Here is a 20,031-nt window from a genome sequence, read left to right as displayed (position 1 = left end):
AATCCAACCCTGAACCATGTGATCATCAATATAACCCTGAACCAGGTGATCATCAGTCTAATCCTGAACCATATGATCATCAATCCAACCCTGAACCATGTGATCATCAATATAACCGTGAACAAGGTGATCATCTATATAACCCTTAACCAGGTGATCATGAGTCTAACCCTGAACCATATGATCATCAATCCAACCCTGAACCATTTCATCATCAATGTAACCGTCAACCAGGTGATCATGAGTCTAACCCTGAACCATATGATCATCAATCCAACCCTGAACCATGTGATCATCAATGTAACCCTGAACCAGGTGATCATTTGTCTAATCCTGAACCATGTGATCATCAATGTAACCGTCAACCAGGTGATCATCAATATAACCCTTAACCAGGTGATCATGAGTCTAACCCTGAACCATATGATCATCAGGCAAATCCTGAACCATGTGATCATCAATGTAACCCTGAACCATGTGATCATCAATCTAACCGTGAACAAGGTGATTATCAATATAACCCTTAACGACGTGATCATCAGGCTAACCCTGAACCAGGTGATCATTTGTCTAATCCTGAACCATGTGATCATCAATGTAACCGTCAACCAGGTGATCATCAATATAACCCTTAACCAGGTGATCATGAGTCTAACCCTGAACCATATGATCATCAATCTAACCCTGAACAATGTGATCATCAATGTAACCGTCAACCAGGTGATCATCAATATAACCCTTAACGAGGTGATCATCAGGCTAACCCTGAACCAGGTGATCATCAGTCTAATCCTGAACCATGTGATCATCAATCCAACCCTGAATCATGTGATCATCAATGTAACCCTTAACCAGGTGATCATGAGTCTAACCCTGAACCATATGATCATCAATCAAACCGTGAACCATGTGATCATCAATGTAACCGTGAACCAGGTGATCATCTATATAACCCTTAACCAAGTGATCATGAGTCTAACCCTGAACCATATGATCATCAATCCAACCCTGAACCATGTGATTATCAACCTAACCGTGAACCAGGTGATAATCAATCTAACCGTGCCCCAGGTGATAATCAATGTAACCATGAACCATGTGATCATCAATCCAACCATTAACCATGTGATCATCAATCCAAACCTGAACCATGTGATCATCAATCCAACCCTGAACAATGTGATCATCAGTCTAACCCTGAACCATGTGATCATCAATGTAACCGTCAATCAGGTGATCATCAATATAACCCTTAACCAGGTGATCATCAGGCTAACCCTGAACCAGGTGATCATCAGTCTAATCCTGAACCATGTGATCATCAATCCCACCCTGAACCATGTGATCATCAATGTAACCCTTAACCAGGTGATCATGAGTCTAACCCTGAACCATATGATCATCAATCCAACCCTGAACCATGTGATCATCAATGTAACCTTGAACCAGGTGATCATCTATATAACCCTTAACCAGGTGATCATGAGTTTAACCCTGAACCATATGATCATCAATCCAACCCTGAACCATTTCATCATCAATGTAACCGTCAACCAGGTGATCATGAGTCTAACCCTGAACCATATGATCATCAATCCAACCCTGAACCATGTTATCATCAGGCGAATCCTGAACCATGTGATCATCAATGTAACCCTGAACCATGTGATCATCAATCTAACCGTGAACAAGATGATCATCAATATAACCCTTAAACAGGAGATCACCAGTCTAACCCTGAACCAGGTGATCATCAGTCCTATCCTGAACCATGTGATCATCAATCCAACCCTGAACCAGGTGATCATCAATCTAACCGTGAACCAGGTGATCATCAATATAACCCTTAACGAGGTGATCATCAGGCTAACCCTGAACCAGGTGATCATCAGTCTAATCCTGAACCATATGATCATCAATCCAACCCTGAACCATGTGATCATCAATGTAACCGTGAACAAGGTGATCATCTATATAACCCTTAACCAGGTGATCATGAGTCTAACCCTGAACCATATGATCATCAATCCAAACCTGAACCATTTCATCATCAATGTAACCGTCAACCAGGTGATCATGAGTCTAACCCTGAACCATATGATCATCAATCCAACCCTGAACCATGTGATCATCAATGTAACCGTGAACCAGGTGATCATCTATATAACCCTTAACCAGGTGATCATGAGTCTAACCCTGAACCATATGATCATCAATCCAACCCTGAACCATGTGATCATCAGGCGAATCCTGAACCATGTGATCATCAATGTAACCCTGAACCATGTGATCATCAATCTAACCGTGAACAAGATGATCATCAATATAACCCTTAAACAGGAGATCATCAGTCTAACCCTGAACCAGGTGATCATCAGTCCTATCCTGAACCATGTGATCATCAATCCAACCCTGAACCAGGTGATCATCAATCTAACCGTGAACCAGGTGATCATCAATATAACCCTTAACGAGGTGATCATCAGGCTAACCCTGAACCAGGTGATCATCAGTCTAATCCTGAACCATGTGATCATCAATCCAACCCTGAATTATGTGATCATCAATGTAACCGTCAATCAGGTGATCATCAATATAACCCTTAACCAGGTGATCATGAGTCTAACCCTGAACCATATGATCATCAATCCAACCCTGAACCATGTGATCATCAATGTAACCGTCAAACAGGTGATCATCAATATAATCCTTAACCAGTTGATCATGAGTCTAACCCTGAACCATATGATCATCAATCCAACCCTGAAGCATGTGATCATCAATGTAACTGTCAATCAGGTGATCATCAATATAACCCTTAACCAGGTGATCATGAGTCTAACCCTGAACCATATGATCATCAATGTAACCGTGAACCAGGTGATCATGAGTCTAACTCTGAACCATATGATCATCAATCCAACCCTGAACCATGTGATCATCAATCTAACCGTGAACCAGGTGATTCTCAGTCAAATCTTGAACCATATGATCTTCAATCCAACCCTGAACCATGTGATCATCAATCTAACCGTGAACCAGGTGATCATCAATATAACCCTTAACCAGGTGGTCATCAGTCTAATCCTGAACCATGTGATCATCAGGCAAATCCTGAACCATGTGATCATCAATGTAACCCTGAACCATGTGATCATCAATCTAACCGTGAACAAGGTGATCATCAATATAACCCTTAAACAGGTGATCATCAGTCTACCCCTGAACCAGGTGATCATCAGTCCAATCCTGAACCATGTCATCATCAATCCAACCCTGAACCATGTGATCATCAATCTAACCGTGAACCAGGTGATAATCAATCTAACCGTGAACCAGGTGATAATCAATGTAACCATGAACCATGTGATCATCAATCCAACCCTTAACCATGTGATCATCAATCCAACCCTGAACAATGTCATCATCTGTCTAACCCTGAACCATGTGATCATCAATCCAACCCTGGACCATGTGATCATCAATATAACCGTGAACAAGGTGATCATCAATATAACCCTTAAACAGGTGATCATCAGTCTAACCCTGAACCAGGTGATCATCAGTCTAATCCTGAACCATGTGATCATCAATCCAACCCTGAACCATGTGATCATCAATGTAACCGTCAAACAGGTGATCATCAATATAATCCTTAACCAGTTGATCATGAGTCTAACCCTGAACCATATGATCATCAATCCAACCCTGAAGCATGTGATCATCAATGTAACTGTCAATCAGGTGATCATCAATATAACCCTTAACCAGGTGATCATGAGTCTAACCCTGAACCATATGATCATCAATGTAACCGTGAACCAGGTGATCATGAGTCTAACTCTGAACCATATGATCATCAATCCAACCCTGAACCATGTGATCATCAATCTAACCGTGAACCAGGTGATTCTCAGTCAAATCTTGAACCATATGATCTTCAATCCAACCCTGAACCATGTGATCATCAATCTAACCGTGAACCAGGTGATCATCAATATAACCCTTAACCAGGTGGTCATCAGTCTAATCCTGAACCATGTGATCATCAGGCAAATCCTGAACCATGTGATCATCAATGTAACCCTGAACCATGTGATCATCAATCTAACCGTGAACAAGGTGATCATCAATATAACCCTTAAACAGGTGATCATCAGTCTACCCCTGAACCAGGTGATCATCAGTCCAATCCTGAACCATGTGATCATCAATGTAACCCTGAACCATGTGATCATCAATCTAACCGTGAACAAGGTGATTATCAATATAACCCTTAACGACGTGATCATCAGGCTAACCCTGAACCAGGTGATCATTTGTCTAATCCTGAACCATGTGATCATCAATGTAACCGTCAACCAGGTGATCATCAATATAACCCTTAACCAGGTGATCATGAGTCTAACCCTGAACCATATGATCATCAATCTAACCCTGAACAATGTGATCATCAATGTAACCGTCAACCAGGTGATCATCAATATAACCCTTAACGAGGTGATCATCAGGCTAACCCTGAACCAGGTGATCATCAGTCTAATCCTGAACCATGTGATCATCAATCCAACCCTGAATCATGTGATCATCAATGTAACCCTTAACCAGGTGATCATGAGTCTAACCCTGAACCATATGATCATCAATCAAACCGTGAACCATGTGATCATCAATGTAACCGTGAACCAGGTGATCATCTATATAACCCTTAACCAAGTGATCATGAGTCTAACCCTGAACCATATGATCATCAATCCAACCCTGAACCATGTGATTATCAACCTAACCGTGAACCAGGTGATAATCAATCTAACCGTGCCCCAGGTGATAATCAATGTAACCATGAACCATGTGATCATCAATCCAACCATTAACCATGTGATCATCAATCCAAACCTGAACCATGTGATCATCAATCCAACCCTGAACAATGTGATCATCAGTCTAACCCTGAACCATGTGATCATCAATGTAACCGTCAATCAGGTGATCATCAATATAACCCTTAACCAGGTGATCATCAGGCTAACCCTGAACCAGGTGATCATCAGTCTAATCCTGAACCATGTGATCATCAATCCAACCCTGAACCATGTGATCATCAATGTAACCCTTAACCAGGTGATCATGAGTCTAACCCTGAACCATATGATCATCAATCCAACCCTGAACCATGTGATCATCAATGTAACCTTGAACCAGGTGATCATCTATATAACCCTTAACCAGGTGATCATGAGTTTAACCCTGAACCATATGATCATCAATCCAACCCTGAACCATTTCATCATCAATGTAACCGTCAACCAGGTGATCATGAGTCTAACCCTGAACCATATGATCATCAATCCAACCCTGAACCATGTTATCATCAGGCGAATCCTGAACCATGTGATCATCAATGTAACCCTGAACCATGTGATTATCAATCTAACCGTGAACAAGATGATCATCAATATAACCCTTAAACAGGAGATCACCAGTCTAACCCTGAACCAGGTGATCATCAGTCCTATCCTGAACCATGTGATCATCAATCCAACCCTGAACCAGGTGATCATCAATCTAACCGTGAACCAGGTGATCATCAATATAACCCTTAACGAGGTGATCATCAGGCTAACCCTGAACCAGGTGATCATCAGTCTAATCCTGAACCATATGATCATCAATCCAACCCTGAACCATGTGATCATCAATGTAACCGTGAACAAGGTGATCATCTATATAACCCTTAACCAGGTGATCATGAGTCTAACCCTGAACCATATGATCATCAATCCAAACCTGAACCATTTCATCATCAATGTAACCGTCAACCAGGTGATCATGAGTCTAACCCTGAACCATATGATCATCAATCCAACCCTGAACCATGTGATCATCAATGTAACCGTGAACCAGGTGATCATCTATATAACCCTTAACCAGGTGATCATGAGTCTAACCCTGAACCATATGATCATCAATCCAACCCTGAACCATGTGATCATCAGGCGAATCCTGAACCATGTGATCATCAATGTAACCCTGAACCATGTGATCATCAATCTAACCGTGAACAAGATGATCATCAATATAACCCTTAAACAGGAGATCATCAGTCTAACCCTGAACCAGGTGATCATCAGTCCTATCCTGAACCATGTGATCATCAATCCAACCCTGAACCAGGTGATCATCAATCTAACCGTGAACCAGGTGATCATCAATATAACCCTTAACGAGGTGATCATCAGGCTAACCCTGAACCAGGTGATCATCAGTCTAATCCTGAACCATGTGATCATCAATCCAACCCTGAATTATGTGATCATCAATGTAACCGTCAATCAGGTGATCATCAATATAACCCTTAACCAGGTGATCATGAGTCTAACCCTGAACCATATGATCATCAATCCAACCCTGAACCATGTGATCATTAATTTAACCGTGAACCAGGTGATCATCTATATAACCCTTAACCAGGTGATCATGAGTCTAACCCTGAACCATATGATCATCAATCCAACCCTGAACCATGTGATCATCAATCTAACCGTGAACCAGGTGATTCTCAGTCTAATCTTGAACCATATGATCATCAATACAACCCTGAACCATGTGATCATCAGGCGAATCCTGAACCATGTGATCATCAATGTAACCCTGAACCATGTGATCATCAATCTAACCGTGAACAAGATGATCATCAATATAACCCTTAAACAGGAGATCATCAGTCTAACCCTGAACCAGGTGATCATCAGTCCTATCCTGAACCATGTGATCATCAATGTAACCGTGAACCAGGTGATCATCTACATAACCCTTAACCAGGTGATCATGACTCTAACCCTGAACCATATGATCATCAATCCAACCCTGAACCATGTGATCATCAATCTAACCGTGAACCAGGTGATAATCAATCTAACCGTGAACCAGGTGATAATCAATGTAACCATGAACCATGTGATCATCAATCCAACCCTTAACCATGTGATCATCAATCCAACCCTGAACAATGTCATCATCTGTCTAACCCTGAACCATGTGATCATCAATCCAACCCTGGACCATGTGATCATCAATATAACCGTGAACAAGGTGATCATCAATATAACCCTTAAACAGGTGATCATCAGTCTAACCCTGAACCAGGTGATCATCAGTCTAATCCTGAACCATGTGATCATCAATCCAACCCTGAACCATGTGATCATCAATGTAACCGTCAAACAGGTGATCATCAATATAATCCTTAACCAGTTGATCATGAGTCTAACCCTGAACCATATGATCATCAATCCAACCCTGAAGCATGTGATCATCAATGTAACTGTCAATCAGGTGATCATCAATATAACCCTTAACCAGGTGATCATGAGTCTAACCCTGAACCATATGATCATCAATGTAACCGTGAACCAGGTGATCATGAGTCTAACTCTGAACCATATGATCATCAATCCAACCCTGAACCATGTGATCATCAATCTAACCGTGAACCAGGTGATTCTCAGTCAAATCTTGAACCATATGATCTTCAATCCAACCCTGAACCATGTGATCATCAATCTAACCGTGAACCAGGTGATCATCAATATAACCCTTAACCAGGTGGTCATCAGTCTAATCCTGAACCATGTGATCATCAGGCAAATCCTGAACCATGTGATCATCAATGTAACCCTGAACCATGTGATCATCAATCTAACCGTGAACAAGGTGATCATCAATATAACCCTTAAACAGGTGATCATCAGTCTACCCCTGAACCAGGTGATCATCAGTCCAATCCTGAACCATGTCATCATCAATCCAACCCTGAACCATGTGATCATCAATCTAACCGTGAACCAGGTGATAATCAATCTAACCGTGAACCAGGTGATAATCAATGTAACCATGAACCATGTGATCATCAATCCAACCCTTAACCATGTGATCATCAATCCAACCCTGAACAATGTCATCATCTGTCTAACCCTGAACCATGTGATCATCAATCCAACCCTGGACCATGTGATCATCAATATAACCGTGAACAAGGTGATCATCAATATAACCCTTAAACAGGTGATCATCAGTCTAACCCTGAACCAGGTGATCATCAGTCTAATCCTGAACCATGTGATCATCAATCCAACCCTGAACCATGTGATCATCAATGTAACCGTCAAACAGGTGATCATCAATATAATCCTTAACCAGTTGATCATGAGTCTAACCCTGAACCATATGATCATCAATCCAACCCTGAAGCATGTGATCATCAATGTAACTGTCAATCAGGTGATCATCAATATAACCCTTAACCAGGTGATCATGAGTCTAACCCTGAACCATATGATCATCAATGTAACCGTGAACCAGGTGATCATGAGTCTAACTCTGAACCATATGATCATCAATCCAACCCTGAACCATGTGATCATCAATCTAACCGTGAACCAGGTGATTCTCAGTCAAATCTTGAACCATATGATCTTCAATCCAACCCTGAACCATGTGATCATCAATCTAACCGTGAACCAGGTGATCATCAATATAACCCTTAACCAGGTGGTCATCAGTCTAATCCTGAACCATGTGATCATCAGGCAAATCCTGAACCATGTGATCATCAATGTAACCCTGAACCATGTGATCATCAATCTAACCGTGAACAAGGTGATCATCAATATAACCCTTAAACAGGTGATCATCAGTCTACCCCTGAACCAGGTGATCATCAGTCCAATCCTGAACCATGTCATCATCAATCCAACCCTGAACCATGTGATCATCAATCTAACCGTGAACCAGGTGATCATCAATATAACCCTTAACGACGTGATCATCAGGCTAACCCTGAACCAGGTGATCATTTGTCTAATCCTGAACCATGTGATCATCAATGTAACCGTCAACCAGGTGATCATCAATATAACCCTTAACCAGGTGATCATGAGTCTAACCCTGAACCATATGATCATCAATCCAACCCTGAACCATGTGATCATCAATGTAACCGTGAACCAGGTGATCATCTATATAACCCTTAACTAGGTGATCATGAGTCTAACCCTGAACCACATGATCATCAATCCAACCCTGAACCATTTGATCATCAATATAACCGTCAACCAGGTGATCATGAGTCTAACCCTGAACCATATGATCATCAATCCAACCCTGAACCATGTGATCATCAATGTAACCCTGAACCAGGTGATCATTTGTCTAATCCTGAACCATGTGATCATCAATGTAACCGTCAACCAGGTGATCATCAATATAACCCTTAACCAGGTGATCATGAGTCTAACCCTGAACCATATGATCATCAATCCAACCCTGAACCATGTGATCATCAATGTAACCGTGAACCAGGTGATCATCTATATAACCCTTAACCAGGTGATCATGAGTCTAACCCTGAACCATGTGATCATCAGGCGAATCCTGAACCATGTGATCATCAATTTAACCCTGAACCATGTGATCATCAATCTAACCGTGAACAAGGTGATCATCAATATAACCCTTAAACAGGAGATCATCAGTCTAACCCTGAACCAGGTGATCATCAGTCCTATCCTGAACCATGTGATCATCAATCCAACCCTGAACCATGTGATCATCAATCTAACCGTGAACCAGGTGGTCATCAATGTAACCCTGAACCAGGTGATCATTTGTCTAATCCTGAACCATGTGATCATCAATGTAACCGTCAACCAGGTGATCATCAATATAACCCTTAACCAGGTGATCATGAGTCTAACCCTGAACCATATGATCATCAATCCAACCCTGAACCATGTGATCATCAATGTAACCGTGAACCAGGTGATCATCAATATAACCCTTAACCAGGTGGTCATCAGTCTAATCCTGAACCATGTGATCATCAGGCAAATCCTGAACCATGTGATCATCAATGTAACCCTGAACCATGTGATCATCAATCTAACCGTGAACAAGGTGATTATCAATATAACCCTTAACGACGTGATCATCAGGCTAACCCTGAACCAGGTGATCATTTGTCTAATCCTGAACCATGTGATCATCAATGTAACCGTCAACCAGGTGATCATCAATATAATCCTTAACCAGGTGATCATGAGTCTAACCCTGAACCATATGATCATCAATCTAACCCTGAACAATGTGATCATCAATGTAACCGTGAACCAGGTGATAATCTATATAACCCTTAACCAGGTGATCATGAGTCTAACCCTGAACCATATGATCATCAATCCAACCCTGAACCATTTCATCATCAATGTAACCGTCAACCAGGTGATCATGAGTCTAACCCTGAACCATATGATCATCAATCCAACCCTGAACCATGTGATCATCAATGTAACCCTGAACCAGGTGATCATTTGTCTAACCCTGAACCATGTGATCATCAATCTAATCGTGAACAAGGTGATCATCAATATAACCCTTAAACAGGAGATCGTCAGTCTAACCCTGAACCAGGTGATCATCAGTCCAATCCTGAACCATGTGATCCTCAATCCAACCCTGAACCATGTGATCATCAATCTAACCGTGAACCAGGTGATCATCAATATAACCCTTAACGAGGTGATCATCAGGCTAACCCTGAACCAGGTGATCATCAGTCTAATCCTGAACCATGTGATCATCAATCCAACCCTGAATCATGTGATCATCAATGTAACCCTTAACCAGGTGATCATGAGTCTAACCCTGAACCATATGATCATCAATCAAACCCTGAACCATGTGATCATCAATGTAACCGTGAACCAGGTAATCATCTATATAACCCTTAACCAAGTGATCATGAGTCTAACCCTGAACCATATGATCATCAATCCAACCCTGAACCATGTGATTATCAACCTAACCGTGAACCAGGTGATAATCAATCTAACCGTGCCCCAGGTGATAATCAATGTAACCATGAACCATGTGATCATGAGTCTAACCCTGAACCATATGATCATCAATCCAACCCTGAACCATTTCATCATCAATGTAACCGTCAACCAGGTGATCATGAGTCTAACCCTGAACCATATGATCATCAATCCAACCCTGAACCATGTGATCATCAATGTAACCCTGAACCATGTGATCATCAATGTAACCGTCAACCAGGTGATCATCAATATAACCCTTAACCAGGTGATCATGAGTCTAACCCTGAACCATATGATCATCAATCCAACCCTGAACCATGTGATCATCAATGTAACCGTGAACCAGGTGATCATCTATATAACCCTTAACCAGGTGATCATGAGTCTAACCCTGAACCATATGATCATCAATCCAACCCTGAACCATGTGATCATCAGGCGAATCCTGAACCATGTGATCATCAATGTAACCCTGAACCATGTGATCATCAATCTAACCGTGAACAAGATGATCATCAATATAACCCTTAAACAGGAGATCATCAGTCTAACCCTGAACCAGGTGATCATCAGTCCTATCCTGAACCATGTGATCATCAGTCCAACCCTGAACCAGGTGATCATCAATCTAACCGTGAACCAGGTGATCATCAATATAACCCTTAACGAGGTGATCATCAGGCTAACCCTGAACCAGGTGATCATCAGTCTAATCCTGAACCATGTGATCATCAATCCAACCCTGAATTATGTGATCATCAATGTAACCGTCAATCAGGTGATCATCAATATAACCCTTATCCAGGTGATCATGAGTCTAACCCTGAACCATATGATCATCAATCCAACCCTGAACCATGTGATCATCAATGTAACCCTGAACCAGGTGATCATTTGTCTAATCCTGAACCATGTGATCATCAATGTAACCGTCAACCAGGTGATCATCAATATAACTCTTAACCAGGTGATCATGAGTCTAACCCTGAACCATATGATCATCAATCCAACCCTGAACCATGTGATCATCAATGTAACCGTGAACCAGGTGATCATCTATATAACCCTTAACCAGGTGATCATGAGTCTAACCCTGAACCATATGATCATCAATCCAACCCTGAACCATGTGATCATCAGGCGAATCCTGAACCATGTGATCATCAATGTAACCCTGAACCATGTGATCATCAATCTAACCGTGAACAAGATGATCATCAATATAACCCTTAAACAGGAGATCATCAGTCTAACCCTGAACCAGGTGATCATCAGTCCTATCCTGAACCATGTGATCATCAGTCCAACCCTGAACCAGGTGATCATCAATCTAACCGTGAACCAGGTGATCATCAATATAACCCTTAACGAGGTGATCATCAGGCTAACCCTGAACCAGGTGATCATCAGTCTAATCCTGAACCATGTGATCATCAATCCAACCCTGAATTATGTGATCATCAATGTAACCGTCAATCAGGTGATCATCAATATAACCCTTATCCAGGTGATCATGAGTCTAACCCTGAACCATATGATCATCAATCCAACCCTGAACCATGTGATCATCAATGTAACCCTGAACCAGGTGATCATTTGTCTAATCCTGAACCATGTGATCATCAATGTAACCGTCAACCAGGTGATCATCAATATAACTCTTAACCAGGTGATCATGAGTCTAACCCTGAACCATATGATCATCAATCCAACCCTGAACCATGTGATCATCAATGTAACCGTGAACCAGGTGATCATCTATATAACCCTTAACCAGGTGATCATGAGTCTAACCCTGAACCATGTGATCATCAGGCGAATCCTGAACCATGTGATCATCAATTTAACCCTGAACCATGTGATCATCAATCTAACCGTGAACAAGGTGATCATCAATATAACCCTTAAACAGGAGATCATCAGTCTAACCCTGAACCAGGTGATCATCAGTCCTATCCTGAACCATGTGATCATCAATCCAACCCTGAACCATGTGATCATCAATCTAACCGTGAACCAGGTGATCATCAATGTAACCCTGAACCAGGTGATCATTTGTCTAATCCTGAACCATGTGATCATCAATGTAACCGTCAACCAGGTGATCATCAATATAACCCTTAACCAGGTGATCATGAGTCTAACCCTGAACCATATGATCATCAATCCAACCCTGAACCATGTGATCATCAATGTAACCGTGAACCAGGTGATCATCAATATAACCCTTAACCAGGTGGTCATCAGTCTAATCCTGAACCATGTGATCATCAGGCAAATCCTGAACCATGTGATCATCAATGTAACCCTGAACCATGTGATCATCAATCTAACCGTGAACAAGGTGATTATCAATATAACCCTTAACGACGTGATCATCAGGCTAACCCTGAACCAGGTGATCATTTGTCTAATCCTGAACCATGTGATCATCAATGTAACCGTCAACCAGGTGATCATCAATGTAATCCTTAACCAGGTGATCATGAGTCTAACCCTGAACCATATGATCATCAATCTAACCCTGAACAATGTGATCATCAATGTAACCGTGAACCAGGTGATAATCTATATAACCCTTAACCAGGTGATCATGAGTCTAACCCTGAACCATATGATCATCAATCCAACCCTGAACCATGTGATCATCAATGTAACCCTGAACCAGGTGATCATTTGTCTAACCCTGAACCATGTGATCATCAATCTAACCGTGAACAAGGTGATCATCAATATAACCCTTAAACAGGAGATCGTCAGTCTAACCCTGAACCAGGTGATCATCAGTCCAATCCTGAACCATGTGATCCTCAATCCAACCCTGAACCATGTGATCATCAATCTAACCGTGAACCAGGTGATCATCAATATAACCCTTAACGAGGTGATCATCAGGCTAACCCTGAACCAGGTGATCATCAGTCTAATCCTGAACCATGTGATCATCAATCCAACCCTGAGTCATGTGATCATCAATGTAACCCTTAACCAGGTGATCATGAGTCTAACCCTGAACCATATGATCATCAATCAAACCCTGAACCATGTGATCATCAATGTAACCGTGAACCAGGTGATCATCTATATAACCCTTAACCAAGTGATCATGAGTCTAACCCTGAACCATATGATCATCAATCCAACCCTGAACCATGTGATTATCAACCTAACCGTGAACCAGGTGATAATCAATCTAACCGTGCCCCAGGTGATAATCAATGTAACCATGAACCATGTGATCATGAGTCTAACCCTGAACCATATGATCATCAATCCAACCCTGAACCATTTCATCATCAATGTAACCGTCAACCAGGTGATCATGAGTCTAACCCTGAACCATATGATCATCAATCCAACCCTGAACCATGTGATCATCAATGTAACCCTGAACCATGTGATCATCAATGTAACCGTCAACCAGGTGATCATCAATATAACCCTTAACCAGGTGATCATGAGTCTAACCCTGAACCATATGATCATCAATCCAACCCTGAACCATGTGATCATCAATGTAACCGTGAACCAGGTGATCATCTATATAACCCTTAACCAGGTGATCATGAGTCTAACCCTGAACCATATGATCATCAATCCAACCCTGAACCATGTGATCATCAGGCGAATCCTGAACCATGTGATCATCAATGTAACCCTGAACCATGTGATCATCAATCTAACCGTGAACAAGATGATCATCAATATAACCCTTAAACAGGAGATCATCAGTCTAACCCTGAACCAGGTGATCATCAGTCCTATCCTGAACCATGTGATCATCAGTCCAACCCTGAACCAGGTGATCATCAATCTAACCGTGAACCAGGTGATCATCAATATAACCCTTAACGAGGTGATCATCAGGCTAACCCTGAACCAGGTGATCATCAGTCTAATCCTGAACCATGTGATCATCAATCCAACCCTGAATTATGTGATCATCAATGTAACCGTCAATCAGGTGATCATCAATATAACCCTTATCCAGGTGATCATGAGTCTAACCCTGAACCATATGATCATCAATCCAACCCTGAACCATGTGATCATCAATCTAACCGTGAACCAGGTGATAAACAATTTAACCGTGAACCAGGTGATAATCAATGTAACCATGAACCATGTGATCATCAATCCAACCCTTAACCATGTGATCATCAATCCAACCCTGAACAATGTGATCATCAGTCTAACCCTGAACCATATGATCATCAATCCAACCCTGAACCATGTGATCATTAATGTAACCGTGAACCAGGTGATCATCTATATAACCCTTAACCAGGTGATCATGAGTCTAACCCTGAACCATATGATCATCAATCCAACCCTGAACCATGTGATCATCAATCTAACCGTGAACCAGGTGATTGTCAGTCTAATCTTGAACCATATGATCATCAATCCAACCCTGAACCATGTGATCATCAATGTAACCCTGAACCAGGTGATCATTTGTCTAATCCTGAACCATGTGATCATCAATGTAACCGTCAACCAGGTGATCATCAATATAACCCTTAACCAGGTGATCATGAGTCTAACCCTGAACCATATGATCATCAATCCAACCCTGAACCATGTGATCATCAATGTAACCGTGAACCAGGTGATCATCTATATAACCCTTAACCAGGTGATCATGAGTCTAACCCTGAACCATATGATCATCAATCCAACCCTGAACCATGTGATCATCAGGCGAATCCTGAACCATGTGATCATCAATGTAACCCTGAACCATGTGATCATCAATCTAACCGTGAACAAGATGATCATCAATATAACCCTTAACGAGGTGATCATCAATATAACCCTTAAACAGGAGATCATCAGTCTAACCCTGAACCAGGTGATCATCAGTCCTATCCTGAACCATGTGATCATCAATCCAACCCTGAACCAGGTGATCATCAATCTAACCGTGAACCAGGTGATCATCAATATAACCCTTAACGAGGTGATCATCAGGCTAACCCTGAACCAGGTGATCATCAGTCTAATCCTGAACCATATGATCATCAATCCAACCCTGAACCATGTGATCATCAATATAACCGTGAACAAGGTGATCATCTATATAACCCTTAACCAGGTGATCATGAGTCTAACCCTGAACCATATGATCATCAATCCAACCCTGAACCATTTCATCATCAATGTAACCGTCAACCAGGTGATCATGAGTCTAACCCTGAACCATATGATCATCAATCCAACCCTGAACCATGTGATCATCAATGTAACCCTGAACCAGGTGATCATTTGTCTAATCCTGAACCATGTGATCATCAATGTAACCGTCAACCAGGTGATCATTAATATAACCCTTAACCAGGTGATCATGAGTCTAACCCTGAACCATATGATCATCAATCCAACCCTGAACCATGTGATCATCAATGTAACCGTGAACCAGGTGATCATCTATATAACCCTTAACCAGGTGATCATGAGTCTAACCCTAAACCATATGATCATCAATCCAACCCTGAACCATGTGATCATCAGGCGAATCCTGAACCATGTGATCATCAATGTAACCCTGAACCATGTGATCATCAATCTAACCGTGAACAAGATGATCATCAATATAACCCTTAAACAGGAGATCATCAGTCTAACCCTGAACCAGGTGATCATCAGTCCTATCCTGAACCATGTGATCATCAATCCAACCCTGAACCAGGTGATCATCAATCTAACCGTGAACCAGGTTATCATCAATATAACCCTTAACGAGGTGATCATCAGGCTAACCCTGAACCAGGTGATCATCAGTCTAATCCTGAACCATGTGATCATCAATCCAACCCTGAACCATGTGATCATCAATGTAACCGTCAATCAGGTGATCATCAATATAACCCTTATCCAGGTGATCATGAGTCTAACCCTGAACCATATGATCATCAATCCAACCCTGAACCATGTGATCATTAATGTAACCGTGAACCAGGTGATCATCTATATAACCCTTAACCAGGTGATCATGAGTCTAACTCTGAACCATATGATCATCAATCCAACCCTGAACCATGTGATCATCAATCTAACCGTGAACCAGGTGATCATCAATATAACCCTTAACCAGGTGGTCATCAGTCTAATCCTGAACCATGTGATCATCAGGATAATCCTGAACCATGTGATCATCAATGTAACCCTGAACCATGTGATCATCAATCTAACCGTGAACAAGGTGATCATCAATATAACCCTTAAACAGGTGATCATCAGTCTAACCCTGAACCAGGTGATCATCAGTCCAATCCTGAACCAGGTGATCATCAGTCTAATCCTGAACCATGTGATCATCAATCCAACCCTGAACCATGTGATCATCAATGTAACCCTTAACCAGGTGATCATGAGTCTAACCCTGAACCATATGATCATCAATCCAACCCTGAACCATGTGATCATCAATGTGACCGTGAACCAGGTAATCATCTACATAACCCTTAACCAGGTGATCATGACTCTAACCCTGAACCATATGATCATCAATCCAACCCTGAACCATGTGATCATCAATCTAACCGTGAACCAGGTGATAAACAATTTAACCGTGAACCAGGTGATAATCAATGTAACCATGAACCATGTGATCATCAATCCAACCCTTAACCATGTGATCATCAATCCAACCCTGAACAATGTGATCATCAGTCTAACCCTGAACCATGTGATCATCAATCCAACCCTGGACCATGTGATCATCAATCTAACCGTGAACAAGGTGATCATCAATATAACCCTTAAACAGGTGATCATCAGTCTAACCCTGAACCAGGTGATCATCAGTCTAATCCTGAACCATGTGATCATCAATCCAACCCTGAACCATGTGATCATCAATGTAACTGTCAATCAGGTGATCATCAATATAACCCTTAACCAGGTGATCATGAGTCTAACCCTGAACCATATGATCATCAATGTAACCGTGAACCAGGTGATCATGAGTCTAACTCTGAACCATATGATCATCAATCCAACCCTGAACCATGTGATCATCAATCTAACCGTGAACCAGGTGATTCTCAGTCAAATCTTGAACCATATGATCATCAATCCAACCCTGAACCATGTGATCATCAATCTAACCGTGAACCAGGTGATCATCAATATAACCCTTAACCAGGTGGTCATCAGTCTAATCCTGAACCATGTGATCATCAGGCAAACCCTGAACCATGTGATCATCAATGTAACCCTGAACCATGTGATCATCAATCTAACCGTGAACCAGGTGATCATCAATATAACCCTTAAACAGGTGATCATCAGTCTACCCCTGAACCAGGTGATCATCAGTCCAATCCTGAACCATGTCATCATCAATCCAACCCTGAACCATGTGATCATCAATCTAACCGTGAACCAGGTGATCATCAATATAACCCTTAACGACGTGATCATCAGGCTAACCCTGAACCAGGTGATCATTTGTCTAATCCTGAACCATGTGATCATCAATGTAACCGTCAACCAGGTGATCATCAATATAACGCTTAACCAGGTGATCATGAGTCTAACCCTGAACCATATGATCATCAATCCAACCCTGAACCATGTGATCATCAATGTAACCGTGAACCAGGTGATCATCTATATAACCCTTAACCAGGTGATCATGAGTCTAACCCTGAACCATATGATCATCAATCCAACCCTGAACCATTTGATCATCAATGTAACCGTCAACCAGGTGATCATGAGTCTAACCCTGAACCATGTGATCATCAGGCGAATCCTGAACCATGTGATCATCAATTTAACCCTGAACCATGTGATCATCAATCTAACCGTGAACAAGGTGATCATCAATATAACCCTTAAACAGGAGATCATCAGTCTAACCCTGAACCAGGTGATCATCAGTCCTATCCTGAACCATGTGATCATCAATCCAACCCTGAACCATGTGATCATCAATCTAACCGTGAACCAGGTGATCATCAATATAACCCTTAACGAGGTGATCATCAGGCTAACCCTGAACCAGGTGATCATCAGTCTAACCGTGAACCAGGTGATAATAAATCTAACCGTGAACTAGGTGATAATCAATCTAACCGTGAACCAGGTGGTAATCAATCTAACCGTGAACCAGGTGATAATCAATCTAACCGTGAACCAGGTGATAATCAATGTAACCGTGAGCCATGTGATCATCAATCCAACCCTGAACCATATGATCATCAATGTAACCGTCAACCAGGTGATCATCAATATAACCCTTAAACAGGTGATCATGAGTCTAACCCTGAACCATATGATCATCAATCCAACCCTGAACCATGTGATCATCAGTCTAACCCTGAACCAGGTGATCATCAGTCCTATCCTGAACCATGTGATCATCAATCCAACCCTGAACCATGTGATCATCAATCTAACCGTGAACCAGGTGCTCATCAATATAAACTTGAACCAGCTGATCATCAATATAACCCTTAACCAGGAGGTCATCAGTCTAATCCTGAACCATGTGATCATCAGGCAAATCCTGAACCATGTGATCATCAATGTAACCCTGAACCATGTGATCATCAATCTAACCCTGAACCATGTGATGATCAATGTAACCATGAACCAGGTGATCATCAATATAACCCTTAACCAGGTGATCATGAGTCTAACCCTGAACCATATGATCAATAATCCAACCCTGAACCATGTGATCATCAACCTAACCGTGAACCAGGTGATAATCAATCTAACGTTGAACCAGGTGATCATCAGTCCAATCCTGAACCATGTGATCATCAATCCAACCCTGGACCATTTGATCATCAGTCTAATCCTGAACCATGTGATCATGAGGCAAATCCTGAACCATGTGATCATCAATGTAACCCTGAACCATGTGATCATCAATCTAACCGTGAACAAGGTGATCATCAATATAACCCTTAACGAGGTGATCATCAGGCTAACCCTAAACCAGGTGATCATCAGTTTAATCCTGAACCATGTGATCATCAATCCAACCCTGAACCATGTGATCATCAATGTAACCCTGAACCATGTGATCATCAATGTAACCATGAACCAGGTGATCATCAATATAACCCTTAACCAGGTGATCATGAGTCTAACCCTGAACCATATGATCAATAATCCAACCCTGAACCATGTGATC

This window comes from Antennarius striatus, chromosome 6 (genome assembly GCF_040054535.1).
Source record: "Antennarius striatus isolate MH-2024 chromosome 6, ASM4005453v1, whole genome shotgun sequence".
Classification (NCBI taxonomy): Eukaryota; Metazoa; Chordata; class Actinopteri; order Lophiiformes; family Antennariidae; genus Antennarius; species Antennarius striatus.
This window is presented reverse-complemented; position numbering follows the sequence as displayed.